Source organism: Lygodium microphyllum, chromosome 12 (assembly GCF_053477565.2).
Source record: "Lygodium microphyllum isolate KBCC chromosome 12, Lygodium_microphyllum_v1.1.10, whole genome shotgun sequence".
NCBI classification, from domain to species: Eukaryota; Viridiplantae; Streptophyta; class Polypodiopsida; order Schizaeales; family Lygodiaceae; genus Lygodium; species Lygodium microphyllum.
In genome coordinates this window covers 147,930,485-147,947,145 of record NC_141146.1, presented here as the reverse complement: position 1 = coordinate 147,947,145, position 16,661 = coordinate 147,930,485, and positions in this window count along the sequence as shown.

The window sequence follows — 16,661 nt, the reverse complement described above, 5'->3', positions numbered from 1 at the left end:
GTTAGGGTGGTAACACCTTGGTACTAGTTTGCTTGCATCCTACACCAATGTATAAAACAATGCTTGTTAGGGTACCTACACATTGGTGCAGTTTGATTGCAACCTATAAATATGTACTTATGGTTTACTAAATATTTACTAGGTATAGAAATTGAGTACCATGCTTGTGTCATACATCAACATGCTTGTGTTGTAGCACTCATGGTGTATTGTGTTTATGTCTTTCTACACCAACATGCTTAGGATAGAGGTGTCCTAGGATTAGGAATAAAGGCTGGCTCCATAAGCATGCTTTATGTGATTGGCATCATTGCAAAGCTCGTGAGACTATGCCTTGCTCACTTCACATTTTTCTAGAGCAAAGAACATAACCATGCTATTCTATGGATGCTTTCCTTTGCTAATAAAAAATCACATGTTATGAATATTGAGTGTAACAAATGGTGCACTTTGCACGTAGTGTAATACTTTTTAAAGTTATTTGAATGTATAACACAAATTTTTTCTAGATACTAAGTATAGGTCTTATGAGAGTTAGGCAATTTCACATAAAAATCTATATTTAGTATTAAAAATTTGTGTTATACATGTAAGTAGATTTAAACAATTATTATACTACATGAATAATTTCTTAGCAATAAACTAAAATTCTTTGGATGTCTCCTACTCCATCTGTCCTACCCTATCTCACATATGTTTTGGAGCCACTTCTAATCCATTTCAAAGAATACACACCTATTCTATTTTGAATTCATGCTTGTATTTTGATGTATGGTATAGAGAATTCATGTTTTCATGGGTATAGAGAATGCTTATTATTTCAAACACTTCACCTAATTATGCAATGGATACCTCTCACATAGCTAGCACGTCTCTCACACTTCTATCTTGAGACTTCTATCCATTCTTCTCCCAAGCATATGAAAGTAAGAACGAACACATCAACAACACTATAGTGAACTCGCCATCATCTTACCTTCACCTCGATGCTGCAAAGCAAAAGCTCAATGTGGCTCCATGATCCATGCGATGATACTTGATTTTCCTACTCTACTCCATAGCTTTTGATTCGATTATAAGCATTTGATCCATGAGAGAAAACATGAAAAATAAGAGAGGAAATCCAACCTCTCCTCCAATTTTCCTCTCACCCAAGAAGGAGAAGAAGAGAAGAAATGCATGCAAGGAAGAAGCTTCACCTTGTCACTCCCTCACTCTCACACTCTCACTCTCCCTCACTCTTAAGATAGAGCAAAAGCAGATAAAGTAGAGTAAGAAAGAGAATTTGAGTGTTTAAGTCTTTATGTATGAGTTATGAAATCATAAGTTTTATATGCATTGCAATATAATACAGATTTGATGAGATGTGTTTGTCAAAAAATATAATGTTAGATGAGCTTCAAGTATATAGCTAAATACCATGGACAAGGAGTGCTAGGTTCCATCACATGTAATTTTGAGTCATAGTTAATGAGATGCCATATGCATTGTTGACATCACAAACACATTATTTTTTGCTAACCAATTTGTCAATGCTTGGACATATTGATAAAAATGTTGAGGGTTTCTAAGGATGAGTTTAGCATAAACTTTGGATTCGAAGCATTGATTTCATTACAAAGTGAATATTTTGCTAGATAGGCTTGAAAAATTAATTACATCGAACATGTGAAGTTAATGGTAAACCATTTTAAACTTTCTTCTTTATAATAATGTCTTAATAATACTTTTAATATTGCACCAATTACTAGGCATGAACAACTATCTTAAGGTTGAGAGTTTAACAGTAATCTACTCTCTTATAAAACTAGATGCTTTGAAAGCACACCTTTATACTAAATAGGGTTTGCTCACCTACTAGGAGCCACATGCACCTACTTAGCATTTGATGAGAACTTGCAAAGAGATAAATGGACCTTTACCTAATAGTGAGAAGATTAACACATCCCCATGGATTGGGTTCAATGTGTCATGGTATTCTCTTTTCTCTATTGCAATCTTTGAGAAGCCACATTATCCTCGTTCATCTCTCTTTACTTTGCTCATCAAGTAGTACTTTAATCTATGGGAAAAATCTATGAATCTTATGACCATAAAAGTTAGATGTCAAGTTTAGCACCTCACATTTTGGTGGTCTTTGGATATCACCATCTATACCTAGGCCATCATGCTATTACATGCATCCACAACCTCCTTTTCCCGAAGGGCACTAAGCTTAATCTTTTACACAATATTTAACATGAATTTGTCTTAAAAAAATAAATAATCATATGACTAGAAACATTTGAATGTATTTGGACTTTCACACTCTCATATGCATCATGGCACATTATGAATGTGTGTAACACCTAGAGCCTCTTGCCTTTGGAGGATGCTAGTGATGATGTAGTCCTCATGTAGGTCCTAGTTATAGTTGGCAAGCATAAAACCAAGAGCATAACCCAAGCCACACAAAAAGATAGAGTTAGCTTCCCAACATTCCATCCTGCCGCCCACTATGATTCAAGAACATGACCCAATGAAGATCCAACTAGCCATCAACCTTTGCCAACAAAATTCCTTGAAGTTGATGCTTCATATAACCAACTTCAGCACAAAATGGGCATATGTTAATAATACCCATCATGAAAACAATAACAACAATATGTAGCATGAGCATGCCGTAGGAATGCATCATCCAAGCTAGCTTCCTATGGTGCCTTGTTATCATGATCACCAAGGTATCCATATATATATATATATATATATATATATATATATATATATATATATCTCTCTCTCTCTCTCTCTCTCTCTCTCTCTCAATCCTCTTATTTTGTTACTAGCTAATTGAGAAAATTGCAACCAAAAGTGTCAAATTGAGCATGGTGCCCCTCTTATCTCTCATAGTGGCATGTTTCCATCTCATGCTTGCTATGCTTCTTGCTACTCTATTATATGCACCATTCCATTGTTGTTGTTGTTATTCCATCAAAATTGACATTCCAATTGATCTTGAGTTACTACTACTTGGAATTCTTATTGGACAACATGAGCTTCTTGAAGTTCAACATCTTGTGGATGATGGAAACATTAAGAGAGAGGAGCTTGATAGTCCTTTGCTACTTGGCAAGTTCAAGCTTGTAATTGGTATGCAATTGTGCCATAAATTGCATGGTGGGGGACTTTCTTTAGCTACTATACCAAACACATATAATACACATAAGAGGAAGTGCACTCAAGAACATAAGAAGAGAGATGGAGGCCAAAACGTTTTCTTATTAGTTTTTCTTCATTCTTCCTCACAAAATGCAATGTACAAAAAGTGCATATAAGATATAACATAAAGAAAAGTGACTTACTAATTTAAATAATGCATAATTGAATATGCTAATTGATTGCACTATAATTATGCAAGATCTAGGTATGTGTAATTAATCAAATATAATAAATGATAAGTTAGGGGTCATTTGAGGATCATAATGACCACTTACAGGCTAAGTATAGACATTAGACCCATCTAACCAAGTAGTTTATCATCACTATCTATATCTATCTCAACACTTGTCCTCAAGCTCAACTACATCTCTGCAACTCCAAGTAAGCTTTGAAATTATTTGAGTTTCTTTGTACCCAATGCCTTTGTGAAAATATCAACTATTTGATCTTGGGCATTGACATATACTAAGTCGATCTCTCTTTTAAGTACCTTCTCTCTCACAAAATGGTAATTCACCTCACTATGTTGTTTCCTAGCATAGAACACTAGGTTCATAGCCAAATATATACTACTCATATTATCACTGTGACTGATAACTGGGCCATGCACATCCAAATCAACCAATGATTTTTACAACCATACATATTTGCCATAGCAACATCAGTATACTTTGCCTTTGTACTCAATAAAGAAGCCATTGGTTTCTTTTTGTTGCTCCAAGTAATTACTAGACTACCAAGGGAAAAACATGAATCTATTGGTAGATCTTCTGTTGGACTTGTTACTAGCCCAAAATTCATATGTATACCCAAATAAGTTACATCATTACTTGCCACATTAAAAAAGTCCATAATGCAAGGTGGACTTCACATACCTCAATATGCATCTCACTACATCCAAATAAGGCTTCCTAGGCACCTATATAAACTAACTCACAAGTGTTGAGATTCAAGCTCAATACTTATGACCAACCTAGTTGTACAACTGTAACTAGCTGTCATTGAGTTAATGTGTGCTGTAATAATGAGTTAGTGTGTGTTTGGTCAATTGTGGCCTATCTTATCTTTTGTATGGCATGACTTATACTTTAGAGGGTGTTAGACATAATGAATGCATAATGAGAATGAGAGTACACATTGCTCTCAGTTAGAAGCTCAACCCTCTCTCCTTCTCTCCTTCAACATGGTATCAGAGATGGAGAGCTCGACTATGCAGCAGGGGCTAGAATGAGAAGCTAGAAGTGGTCTATAGAGTGTGAAGAACTAGCTAGAATTATTGGCAGCCACCACCATAGCTCAACTTCAAAGGTATGTATTTGAAGAATATCTTCTTCAGAGTTGATAGAGCCTATTGAGGTTTCAAGGGGTGGTTCATTGGCATGTATTGGAGCATTGGGTTGTACACTTTGTGACCAGTAATCACAGTGGTGTATCAACGTGGATCAAGACTGGTTGCACTTGATTTTCTAATGTTAATGGGTAGTAGGTTATGTGTGGTTGTTGCACTCCATATTGAGTGACAACCTTGGCCATTGTGTGGAGCCTCTTAGCACTATTGAGCTTAAAAGCTCACTTTAAACGAGCATGGAGAGGGAGAGATTGCACCCTTTTTTGTACAAAGTGCTTAGCCTTGGTGCCTAACTACCATAGTTGAACATTGCAAGGATGCTTGGCATTGAGTTTTCTAACATATTCACGCATGCATATACCATAAGAAGGGCATGAAGATAAATTACTAAGTGAGTACATAGGTAGGGTGTTGTCATACACATACATACATCATGTATTTCATGTGTTGAAGCTCACTGGAGCTCATGATAATGTCCAATGATGCTTGGGTGTTTTGAGATCCCATGTGAGGTGCTTTGAGTGTTGAATGCTTAGTCATAGATACATTGCTCATATAATAGATTTATTGGCTAGTACAACATGTGTAAAGATTTTTCTTCATATTTACTTGATGTATACGCAATCAATGGTATCCACTTGGATACTTATCAACCCTTAGATGTTGTGGCAAGTATCTGAGATGCATTGAGGTGCTATTGGGCTGAGAATACTCTAGTTACTACAGAGTTTTTTTACTACTAGTTATAACAAGCTACTAGCATATCATAAATTGTGAAAGAGTTTTAGTGTATATTAGCATGAGGTTGATGCATCCACCGATGCCTATATGGACATATTTTGATAATGGAATGTTGTGTTGATATTATGTGATATTTATGAGTAGATTTGAGCATGGTTTATGCTCAGTTTGACTATGTTCTCATTGTTGTAATATAGTTTATAGCCAATAGACATTTGGATAGCGTTCCCATAAAGAAATTTGCTACCAAATCGAGTACTTCAACTAGATGCATTGCCTCTACAGATGCCATGTACTTGTATGAGGATGTCTATGGGATGTTTTGAATTGTAGATCTAAACTACAACTATTATTTTTTGGAGGTTAGCTGTATTACCATTGATTGTAGTAGATACGCTTGTAAATTGGATATGTTTATAATATCACTCAGATTGTGGAGGAGAAGCTTGACAACAAGAGCTTTTCTCTATGGAATTTCAAAATGCAATACTTCCTAATTGGAAGAGGCTAGTGGGGTCTTTGTATAAGAGATGAAGCTAAATCTAGACTCTCAGAAATGAATTTGACTACAAAGCAATTGAGAGCTCATAGGCAGTGGTAAGAAGAGCTAGTAAAGTTTTGCATTGGTTCTCGTTATACATCTAAGATGCAATGGCTATGTAGATTACTAGTTGTTAGAATCCAAATGATGCTTGGGACATTCTTATGAAAAATTATGTAATGTTACTCATGCATGGAAGATTCAACTGAAATAGTAGTTTAATAATATGACAAGGAATGGCAAAAGAATTCAAGCTTATACTACTGAGATTAAAACCATTGTAGATCAACTTGCATCTATTGGTTCGAAAGTTGAGCATGATGACATGATTACAGTAACCTTGAATGGCTTGGGAAAGGAATACAAAGCCTTTGACACATTGATCTCTATAAGAACAAATCCCCTGACTAGGATGAGAAACTTGCTTTGTTTGCTACATGAGCAAGTTGTTGAGACTTCAAGTTCAACTCATGTACATCGACATGACAGCTAGTGTCCAACTGTCTCTAGCATGTGAGTTGTAGTCAATAAGTCATTTACACTTAACTCTAGTAGAGTTAGTCAGTGTGAGTAGTCATCAAGTCACTTAGACCTAGTTCTTTCTAGTCATTCAGTATGTGTGTGAAGTACATGGAATAATGAAGAATATGGGAGTTCACTGCTCCCTGTTGCCTCATCTCTCTCTCCCTGTCTTTTGACATGGTATTAAAGCCATGGAACTGTGGATCCCTAGAGTGTGAGAGCCTACAATGAAGTTGCGGGAGGAGCTGGAGCTCAAAGATTGAAGTAAGCCTACAATGTTGGCAGCCATAACTCTCATCTGGAAGGTATGCATCTTAGCTAAAGTCTCTGCAACTAGCAGATCTTGTGGAAGGTGGTTCAAAGGCTTAATGGCATGTAATGGAGCCTATCATTGAGCCTCTTAATGTTTAGCATCAGAAAATCTGAAAAAAAGTGAGCTATCAACAAAAACATGGACCTGCTGATTACACCTATTGCTCCAGGGTGGGCTGTTCATGAGCAGTAATGCTGAATGGAATGCCAAGACCATGTGAGGCATGCATAAGGGATTGATGGTAGGTGTGAAGGCTTATTGATAAGCTCGTTGCTGATCAAAATAGTAGCAAATCTGAAAAGAAAACATGGCTTGAAATAAAAAATGTGACCTGCTAAAATGTGCATGGTTTATGAAGGCTTGAGCACCAGGTATGGTTGAATACCATCATAAATGTAATGCTTGAAGTATTGGGGAGTATTATCAAGCATCAGAACTTTCATTAGCAAGTAGTGATTTTCAGCATAAGCATTAGATATAAAAACATGATCTATTCATTTGCACCTACTTTCTTGAAGCATAGAAGTTCGTAGATCTACCCATGATTAATCACTCATTTACTTGAGCAATAGCTACATGATAAAGAACTTGGACATGAGAATTTGAGCCTCCATCTAGATTAGTATATTCAACAGTGATTTGACATGTTTGTGGAAGGAGAAATGTGCTTGGTACCTGCACTCTTAGATCGGTTTACTACATTAGTGAATGCTTCATGAATGTCACACTTGATCTTCATGGATACTTGGAAAAGTATATGGGCTATCTCTCATGCATTTAAGCATTGGTTTGGAATGTCAAATGTTGAGTTAGTTGCAATGGATCTTTTGTGTAGAGATGCAGGTTGAGAGAGAGAGAAGAGATAGAGACACATGATTTGTGGTACTGTACCTCAATAATGATTTTAGATAGGTATATATACTATCTACAACCTGGCCCTTACAGGCGGACACGAGCACTGCCCTTTATCCCAACAACCTCCCCCCCTAAAGGCAATGTGTCCAAAGGTAGAGGAAAAGAATCAGCTAAGTCTAAATATGTACAAAGCTGAAAAGAATATACCTATCCGATACCCATCATTTGCCGATAATGGGCAAACCTCTATGTTAGAAGACCCTTTGTGAGAAGGTTTGCAAGATTATCATTAGTGTGCACCTTGGCCAACTCAATGCTCTCGGTGTCAAGTACCTCTTTGATGAAATGATACTTCACATGTATGTGTTTTGTCTTTGCATGAAAGATAGGGTTCCGTGCTAACATGATAACACTCTGACTATCACAATGGAGAGCAGGAGCCTCAGTTATCCCAAGCTCAGTAACCAAACATGACAGCCATAAGGCCTCTTTGCATGCCTCAGTGGTAGCAACCACATACTCTGCCTCCGTATTAGACAGTGCAACATACTTTTGTAGCCCTGATATCCAAGAGACAGATCCCCATGTGAAGTTAAACTCATACCCTATAGTGTACTTCCTACAGTCCGCATGTCTAGCATAGTCTACATCTGTAAAGCCAATGATAGATACCTTGTGCTTACCAAAGTAGATGCACAGATCCTTTGTGCCCTTGAGGTATCTCATAATACCTTTCACTGCTTCCCAATGCTTATTGCTAGGGTTTGCCATGCAACTACTAGCCATTCCCACTACAAAGGCAATGTCTGGACGTGTAGCAACTATAGCATATATCAAATTGCCAATGGCTGAAGCATAGACAATCTTGGTCATTTCAACCTTTTTATCATCAGCAGATGTAGGGCTATCCTCTGCATTGAGTTTCACATATGGAGGAAATGGAACTCTGATTGCTTTTCCCCTTTGTATCGAAATGTTGCAAAATCTTGGATACATACTCCTACTGAGATAGATAGAGTAACCCCTTTGATCTATCCCTGAGTATACACATCCCAAGAATGTGATTGACATCACCAAGATCCTTCATGTCAAATCTTCCATGAAGAATTTTCTTCAATGAATCCAAGGCATGAGTATCCTTGCCAGCAATCAGCATGTCATCAACATACAGAGCCAAGATAATCAGGCTACCATTTGTTATCCTTTTGGTGTACAAGCAATGATCAATTTGAGTGCTGTGAAAGCCCTAAGACTCCATGAAAGTATCAAACTTATGATACCATTACCCTCAGTGTCTATTTCAGCCCATACAAACTCCGTTTTAGTTTACAGACAATTTTCTCTTTGCCTTTGGCAACAAAACCCTCAGGTTGTTGCATATATATATCCTCATGTAGATCACCATGTAAAAATGCAATCCTTACATCCATCTGTATGAGCTCCATATCCTCAACTGTAACTAAGGCTTTGGGATAAGAAGGATGAGAAGGTGGCTTGCATGACCACTCTTCCTAATCTCTCCCCCAAAGACCTATTCGGTGACTTGTTAATCAAATGAATGGTTATCATAATAGCCTCTACCCAAAAGCCATGGGGTAATGCTGTTGAGAGAGAGAGAGAGAGTACGAGAGAGATACACAAGACATGCTCCCAAATAATGATTCATATTGATATAGAGTTAGTATATATAGGTGAGACCCAAGTCAAGTGAGAGATGATATATATAGTTGTAACATCCCCACTCAAACAAAGGTCTCTGGCTGCGAGTGAAAAAACCCTTGGGGAGAACAAGGGAAAAACCCGAGCCCCTACACATACCTACGATACAAAAATGATTTACTATAAAGTTTTCTTGAATACAATGATACATGCCTCAATCAGTGAGACAAGAACTTGGAACAATACCAAGTGCATGTCTTAATGAGCTAAAGCGAGCTTCACTAAGAGCTTTTGTAAAGATGTCTGCAACCATTTGATCACTGGGACAATGCTCCACCATAATGGAACCTTTCTTGACTTCATGTCGAACATAATGATAATGAATAGCAATATGCTTTGATTTACTATGTTGTATATAGTCTTTGGTAAGACTAATAGCACTTTGGTTATCGCATCGAAGAGGTGTACTAGATGATGAAGGATGTCCCAAATCTGCAAGTAGTTGTCGAAGCCAAACTAGCTCGCGAGCTGCTAATGATGCAGCAACATATTCGGCTTCAGTTGTAGAAACCGCAACACATCGTTGTTTCTTGCTGGACCAAGAAACCAAACATCCATTTACAAAGAAACAATTCCCACTTGTAGATCGCATGGTGAACTTGCCCAATCAGCATCTGTATATCCAATAAGGTCAAGAGAAGTTGAAGAAGATAAAGAAGAATCCTCTTGACGACGATAAATAAGACCAAATTCCTTAGTACCCTTGAGGTACTTAAGAATATGTTTTGCAGCACTCCAATGAATAGTGGAAGGGGAAGAAAGATACTGTCCCAAAAAGTTAGCTGCAAATAAAATATCTGGTCTTGTGTTTAAACCAATAAATTGAAGACAACCAACAAGATTAGCAAAAGGTTGATGAATGGCTGATTCTTCATTGTGTGTTGTAGGTGTACCCTTGGTAGAGCTTGAAAGAATGGGAGTGTTGGCAGAGTGCGCATTTGTCAACCCAAACTTCTTAACAATATCATTAATAAACTTTGTCTGGCGAAGAAGAAGAATGCCTTGTTGTCGGTGTCGTTGAACTTGAATACCCAAACAAGAATGTATCTCACCAAGATCCACCATTTCAAATGTAGTCGATAAAAGCTTCTTCATAGCATCCAAGAAAGCAATATTATTTGACACAAGAATAATATCATCAACATATAGAGTAAGAATAATAAAATATTTGTCCTCCCTTTTGATGTAAAGATTTGGGTCAGCAAAACATGCAACAAAACCTTTAGATGTGAGGAACTGATCAATCTTAATATACCAAGCACGAGAGGCTTGCTTCAATCCATATAATGCACGATGAAGCTGGCATACAAGATGCTCCTTTCCTGCAATCATAAAACCTTCAGGTTGCTCCATATAGATTTCTTCTTCAAGATCCCCATTGAGAAAAGCTGTTTTAACATCCATTTGGTGAATTTCTAGATCAAATAGTGTTGCAAAAGCCAAAATCATACGAACAGTTGTGGAGCGCACAACGGGAGAAAATGTTTCTTGATAATCTACTCCTGCAATCTGTGAGTAACCTTTTGCAACAAGTAGTGCTTTGATAGCATGTTGAGAGAGAGAGAGAGAGTACGAGAGAGATACACAGGACATGCTCCCAAAGAATGATTCATATTGATATAGAGTTAGTATATATAGGTGAGACCCAAGTCAAGTGAGAGATGATATATATAGTTGTAACAAATGCAACATGAGACAACATTGTACAGACCTTATCCTATATGGTCTGATTCATGCACTGTGCAAATCCATTTTGGGGTGGATTATGAGGGGCAATGAGCTCCCTCTTTATCCCCTTGTTGTCACAAAATGCTTGAAAGGCTTTGGACACATACTCCCCACCATTGTCAGAGTGAAGAAACTTAACTGTCTTATTAGTCTGGTTCTCAACCAATGCCAAATTTTTTTGAAACATATCAAGCACTTCTTCCTTGCTACGAATAGGGTACACAAACCTTTCGTGTAGCATCATCGACAAATGTGACAAAGTATTTCTTTCCTCCTAGAGATAACCCTAGCATCTAACATACATTGGAATGTATTAACTCTAGAGGCAAATATTTCAGTGAAAGAGACTTTTTATGAGAAGAAACTTTTTATGAGATTTCTGCGCATGCTTACCATAAACACAATGATCACAGTGCTCAAAATCAGCATAATAAAGACAAGGCAAGTATCCCAAACGAGAAAGTACTTTCATTCATGTTTGACTCATGTGTCCTAATCTGCCATGCCACAAGGAAACACCTAGTTGGTTGGGCTTAACAACAACATGGTCACCCACACTAGATATGTAACGTGTCCACCTATCTGCTTGTAGGACACGTCTTAGCAGCCCATCGGAAAGAGGGTCCAAAAAGCGCCGCCCAGCACTCCCACAGAATGTCACGGGGTTTGCGATCTAGGCCTTCCCAAGTCTGCCACGAAGCGCAAGCATTGTGGCCATTCCCACTTAGGATCGACTTGAATCAGGATTTCCCTAATGGTCAAGTTCCTCAGAGGTAACTAGTGTTGAGCCCCAGCCGAACTACTTTACGCAGAAACATTAGGGTCAAAGCAGATTTATACTGCACTTGGTTCAAGGAGAATGGGAAACGAGAGGGATGCAAAGCTTGACCTCTCTGCCGATAATGCCTAATCCCATTCCGTTCCCCTAAAACAGTATAAATCGGGACTCTAGCTTTCTAGATTCTAGGTCATCGTTACCTTGCTGTCAATTCTGTTGAGAAAAGTTTCCGGCCAACCGGGACCACCCTTCCGTAGGACGGCGGACCCATGGTCACATCCATCGCACTTTCCTCGGGTTGCTTTAGTTGTCTAATTACCTACCACATTTAGTTTGACAAGCAAAAATAGCTTCCTTAATTAGCCAATTAATCACTGGTTCCTTTACATAACTTAAGCACTAACATAGAAAAACAATGTCAAGCAAGTTCCTTTTCGACATTGATCTTTATTTATCAGTCTTTGGAATATATCATATAATCTAGTGCGAAGGCTAATCCATAATCCGCCCGAAGGCAATTCCATAATCCTCAGGGATCGCTATTCCAAGTTTCCACCCGTTGACTAGTATGTGGGCCTCGAGATCCAATCTCAAGTCACGTCGGCCTCTTGTGCAGGACCCGGAGGCAAGGGATTTACGGCCAGAGCCCCCCTGGCACCCAAGCGTCCTCCTGCTCCAAGTAGCACCCACGGAGAGACCTCTCACGGAGGGTTCGGTCCACGTACCCGGCGCGGCTAACAACCCCCTTCGATAGGGTCAAGCAGACAGTCGGGGGTAATTGATGCTGCCTCTCCCTCCAGGATTTCAACCTGAAGCATTAGTTATTTTCCAGCATTAGTTCCTTGAGCAAAGCAGAACGAACACTGCTCCTAACTGTACAAACACAAGCATTCCAGTGGTCGTTTATATGGCCAACTGCTAAGGTATAATTCCTTCTCTCCGAATACATCCAGCATTAGATCCGGGATCAATTTCGACTTGGCAAGATCCCAAGGGTTTCGTAAGCTGAGTTGCTTGTTTACCCTCTTTCCCTAGGTTATGGTTTATACCCTGTTAACCCAAATTAACAAATACCTTAGGTTTCCTTACATTAAGGTCAATAAATCCTGGGACAACCTTGTTACCCTAACTTGATTGGGCAATTTCTTGCTAGGTAATTCATAATTACCCTAACTTGGCAAATCAACCTCAAAGAAGGGTGATGTAGCAGGATGACTACTCATCCCTTGCAAATTAGACTTGTACTTAGAACTTGCCAACCTTGTTCTAAGGAGTGGCAATACCATTTTGTGATCAAGACACAAAAGCATGCGACGTTGCAACTTGTTGCACGAGATAGGTGTCGCATCAAACTTGTGGGATTAATTCTCCCATCGTAAATAATTGCAAGATATAACTTTCCATGCAAATATGCGATTCATAGACTTTTTCCTTCTATGCAGCTATAAGTTCTACAATGATCGTTACTTTCCTTGCCTAAACTATAATGATTGACAATTTAGTGCTAACTTCTATAAACCCTACGTTGATTTACATCAAGAACTATGCTTATAAAGCCTTCGTTCAATGAATTGAATTCAAGCTTTAATATGAAAATGCATCCTTTCCTAAATAAAAACTTCGATAAAAGAACTCCATGCATGAGAGAATGCCATGAGACCATTAATGATTTAATCCGTCCTTTAGCACTTAATCGACCTAAAATGTCACCATCCTCGCATGCAATTTGCAAGTTCACAATTCCTTTCCATGCATTGCAATGATTTGGACACGACCATGAATTTAATTCATAAGTGCATCATGCGACATAAGTTCTATCCTTCTTAGCACGATATCATCTTCTAAGTTATGCTTTATATGTTCAAGAATATTGCAACTTAACCATGGAAGTGCAAACAATTTCAAATGCACGACATATAACTAAATCTCGTAAATCGGGCAAGGAAATAAATTTCCCAATGTATTTTAACTTGACTATGTGAATTAAAGACGTGCTTAAATGCATTCTTTTCATGCGAGGCTATTAACATAACCTGGGCATTAGGACTTGGGCCGTTGTCCACTCGCATGCTCGGGGTGGAAGCTCCCACGTGTGCGCCTTGCGCCTTTAGCTTCGGAGCCATTTATGCAGTGTATTTTGTCGCATCAACTCCTCTTTAAGTCACTTCCACGTATCAGATCCTCTCTGTCCGAGATCTTATCTTCCGCGCAGGACACCGCCCTTGCAGATATAGTTTTAAGTAAACCCGGGGAAGGCACGAGAGAACAGGGCTTATGGAGGCTTTAATTTAGAAGCTTCCAAAGAAGCTTCCAAGCTTCTGTTAGGAGATTACGTGGAGAGAGAAGATGAGGATGATTGGGAGAGAATGATGACGTTAATGATGATAATGATGTTGACGATGATGATGGGTGGAGGCATGGCCTGGCAGCGTGACAGCACGATGGCGACAGCTATGGCAGCAGCATGCGACGGACAGCACGATGATCCCTCCCTCCTTCCCTCAAGCTTCAAAGGGGAGATTTTTATAGGCTAAGATAGGGGGGTTAGCCACTAAGTGTCGGGCTGCATGCCACCTCCCCATGCCCTCCACAACTCATGCTCTTCTCACACTCCCTCTCCCCGCCATGCATCGGTTGAGGGGGAGGGGGTTTTTAAAGAAATTTGCCAAAAACTTATCCATTATCCCCTTTTTTCCCCCTTGAAAGGGGTGTTCTCATGGGAGCTACGGGTTTTTAGCCTCGGCCTTCCATACACGATGCGGGCTGGTGTTTATTGAAGCACACAGGGTAAGCACTTAGCCAAGGGTCTTCTTGTTGTGGGGAGGTCACTTGAAATTGCTCTTGTGTGGGGTGCATAAGGTAAAAAATAATTAATATTTCGTGCAAAAATATTACATTCTCTCCCCCTTAGAGGAATCGAGATGTCCTCATCTCATGAAGAACTAGGGGTATTGTTGGTTGAGAGTACTTTCATCCATCCAAGTGGCATCCTCTTCGGGATAATCTTTCCACTGGATGAGGTATTCTCTCAAGGTTCTGGATCTCAAATGCCTCTCCCTAACATCTAAGATCCTGTCAAGCCGTAGCTCAAGGACTCCTTGGCTAGGCATTACAACTTGTTGATCATCAAGCACATGACTAGGGTTAGGTACATACTTTTTTAGTAGACTGATATGGAATACATTATGAACTTTTAGGTTTTCGGGGAGTTGCAGTCTGTAAGCATTAGGCCCTAGGCACTTGAGAATCTTGTAGGTCCACGATACCTTGGACTTAGCTTTTTGCATTCACCCAAGGATAGGGAACTCTTCTTTGGGCATACGCGAATGAAGACCATATCACCTTCAGCGAAGGATCTGTCTTGTCGTTTCAAGTCCGCGTAAGCCTTCTGTCTATCCTTGGCGGCTTGGATGTCTTGTCTTAGTGACTTGATTTGGTCATCCATGTCTTCCAGCATCTGCTTTGAAGCTTCAACCCTCAAGGTTGGATCCGAAAAGTTTAAAGGACTACGATAGTCGTGCCCATACAATGCTTGAAAAGGGGTCATCTGGATGCTTTGTTGGTAGGAAGCATTGTAGGCAAACTCAACCAGCGGCAAATATTGAATGCACTTTTTGGGTTTATGGTAGTAGTGTGCCCTTAGCATATCCTCAATGACTTGGTTGACTCACTCAGTTTGACCATCGGTTTGGGGATGGTAAGCTGTACTAAAACAGAGTTGAGTCCCAATAGGCTCAAAGATAGGCCTCCAGAAGTGTGATGTGAAGAGAGAGTCACGATCACTAATGATTCTTCTGGGTAACCCATGCAGTTTGAATATCTCCTTGATGAATAACCTTGTGATTTCTGAGGCTTTATAGTTTGTCTTAATAGGAATAAGATGTGCAACCTTGGTGAGCATATCCACCACGACCATAATGGAGTTGTATCCTCCCTAAACTTGGGGCAGGCCAATAACAAAATCAATACTAATGAATTCCCATTTCATTTGGGGAATTTCAAGTGGTTGCAATTTCCCTGGCATTTTGACGTGTTCGGACTTAATGCGTTGACAAGACAAACATTCCGTGACATATTTGAGAACATCACCTTTAAGCCTTTCCCAATAATAGCTCTTTTTGACTGCATTGAAGGTCTTGGCATAGCCAGGATGTCCTAAAAAAGGGGAGTCATGGGCTTCCCAAAGTATCTTTTGCTTGAGTGATTGGCTTGTCGGTATACATAATCTCATTTTATAGTAGACAAGTCCATTATTGATAGAGAATTCTTGATACTTTGTTTGTAGCTTCGGGTCTTGATCCTTGATGGGGATCTCCCTTAGCAATTTCTGATAGATTGGGTCATGGCATGCCCAAGAATTGGGTTGTTTGGCATGGATACCTTTGTGGCTAGAGATCTTGTTGTTGATGGATCTTGCAAAATCAGAGAGTTCAAAAATGCCTTGCGACGACTGAGTGCATCGGCAACTACATTCTCCTTTCTAGGTCGGTATTTGATTTCAAAATCATATTCTTCCAGCACTTCAATCCATCGTTGTTGCCTCATATTGAGCTCATTCTGGGTAAAAATCCATTTAAGACATTTATGATCCGTCACTAGGGTAAACTTGTTACCCAGCAAGTAGTGTCTCCAAAGCTTGAGAGCATGGATGATAGCTAACAACTCCAGATCATGGGTAGCATAGTTCCTTTCATGGATCTTCAGTTTCCTTGAAGAGTATGCTACAAGATGACCTTCTTGCATAAGCACACATCCTAAGGTAAGTGTGCTAGCATAAGTTATTACTTCAAACTCCTTACTAAGGTCCGGAAGTTTTAGGATGGGTGCTGATACCAAGCTTTGCTTTAGTTTGTCAAAGCTGGACTGCTCGGCAGGTAACCATACAATTGATACTTACTTCTTTAGTAGGTCAGTCAGA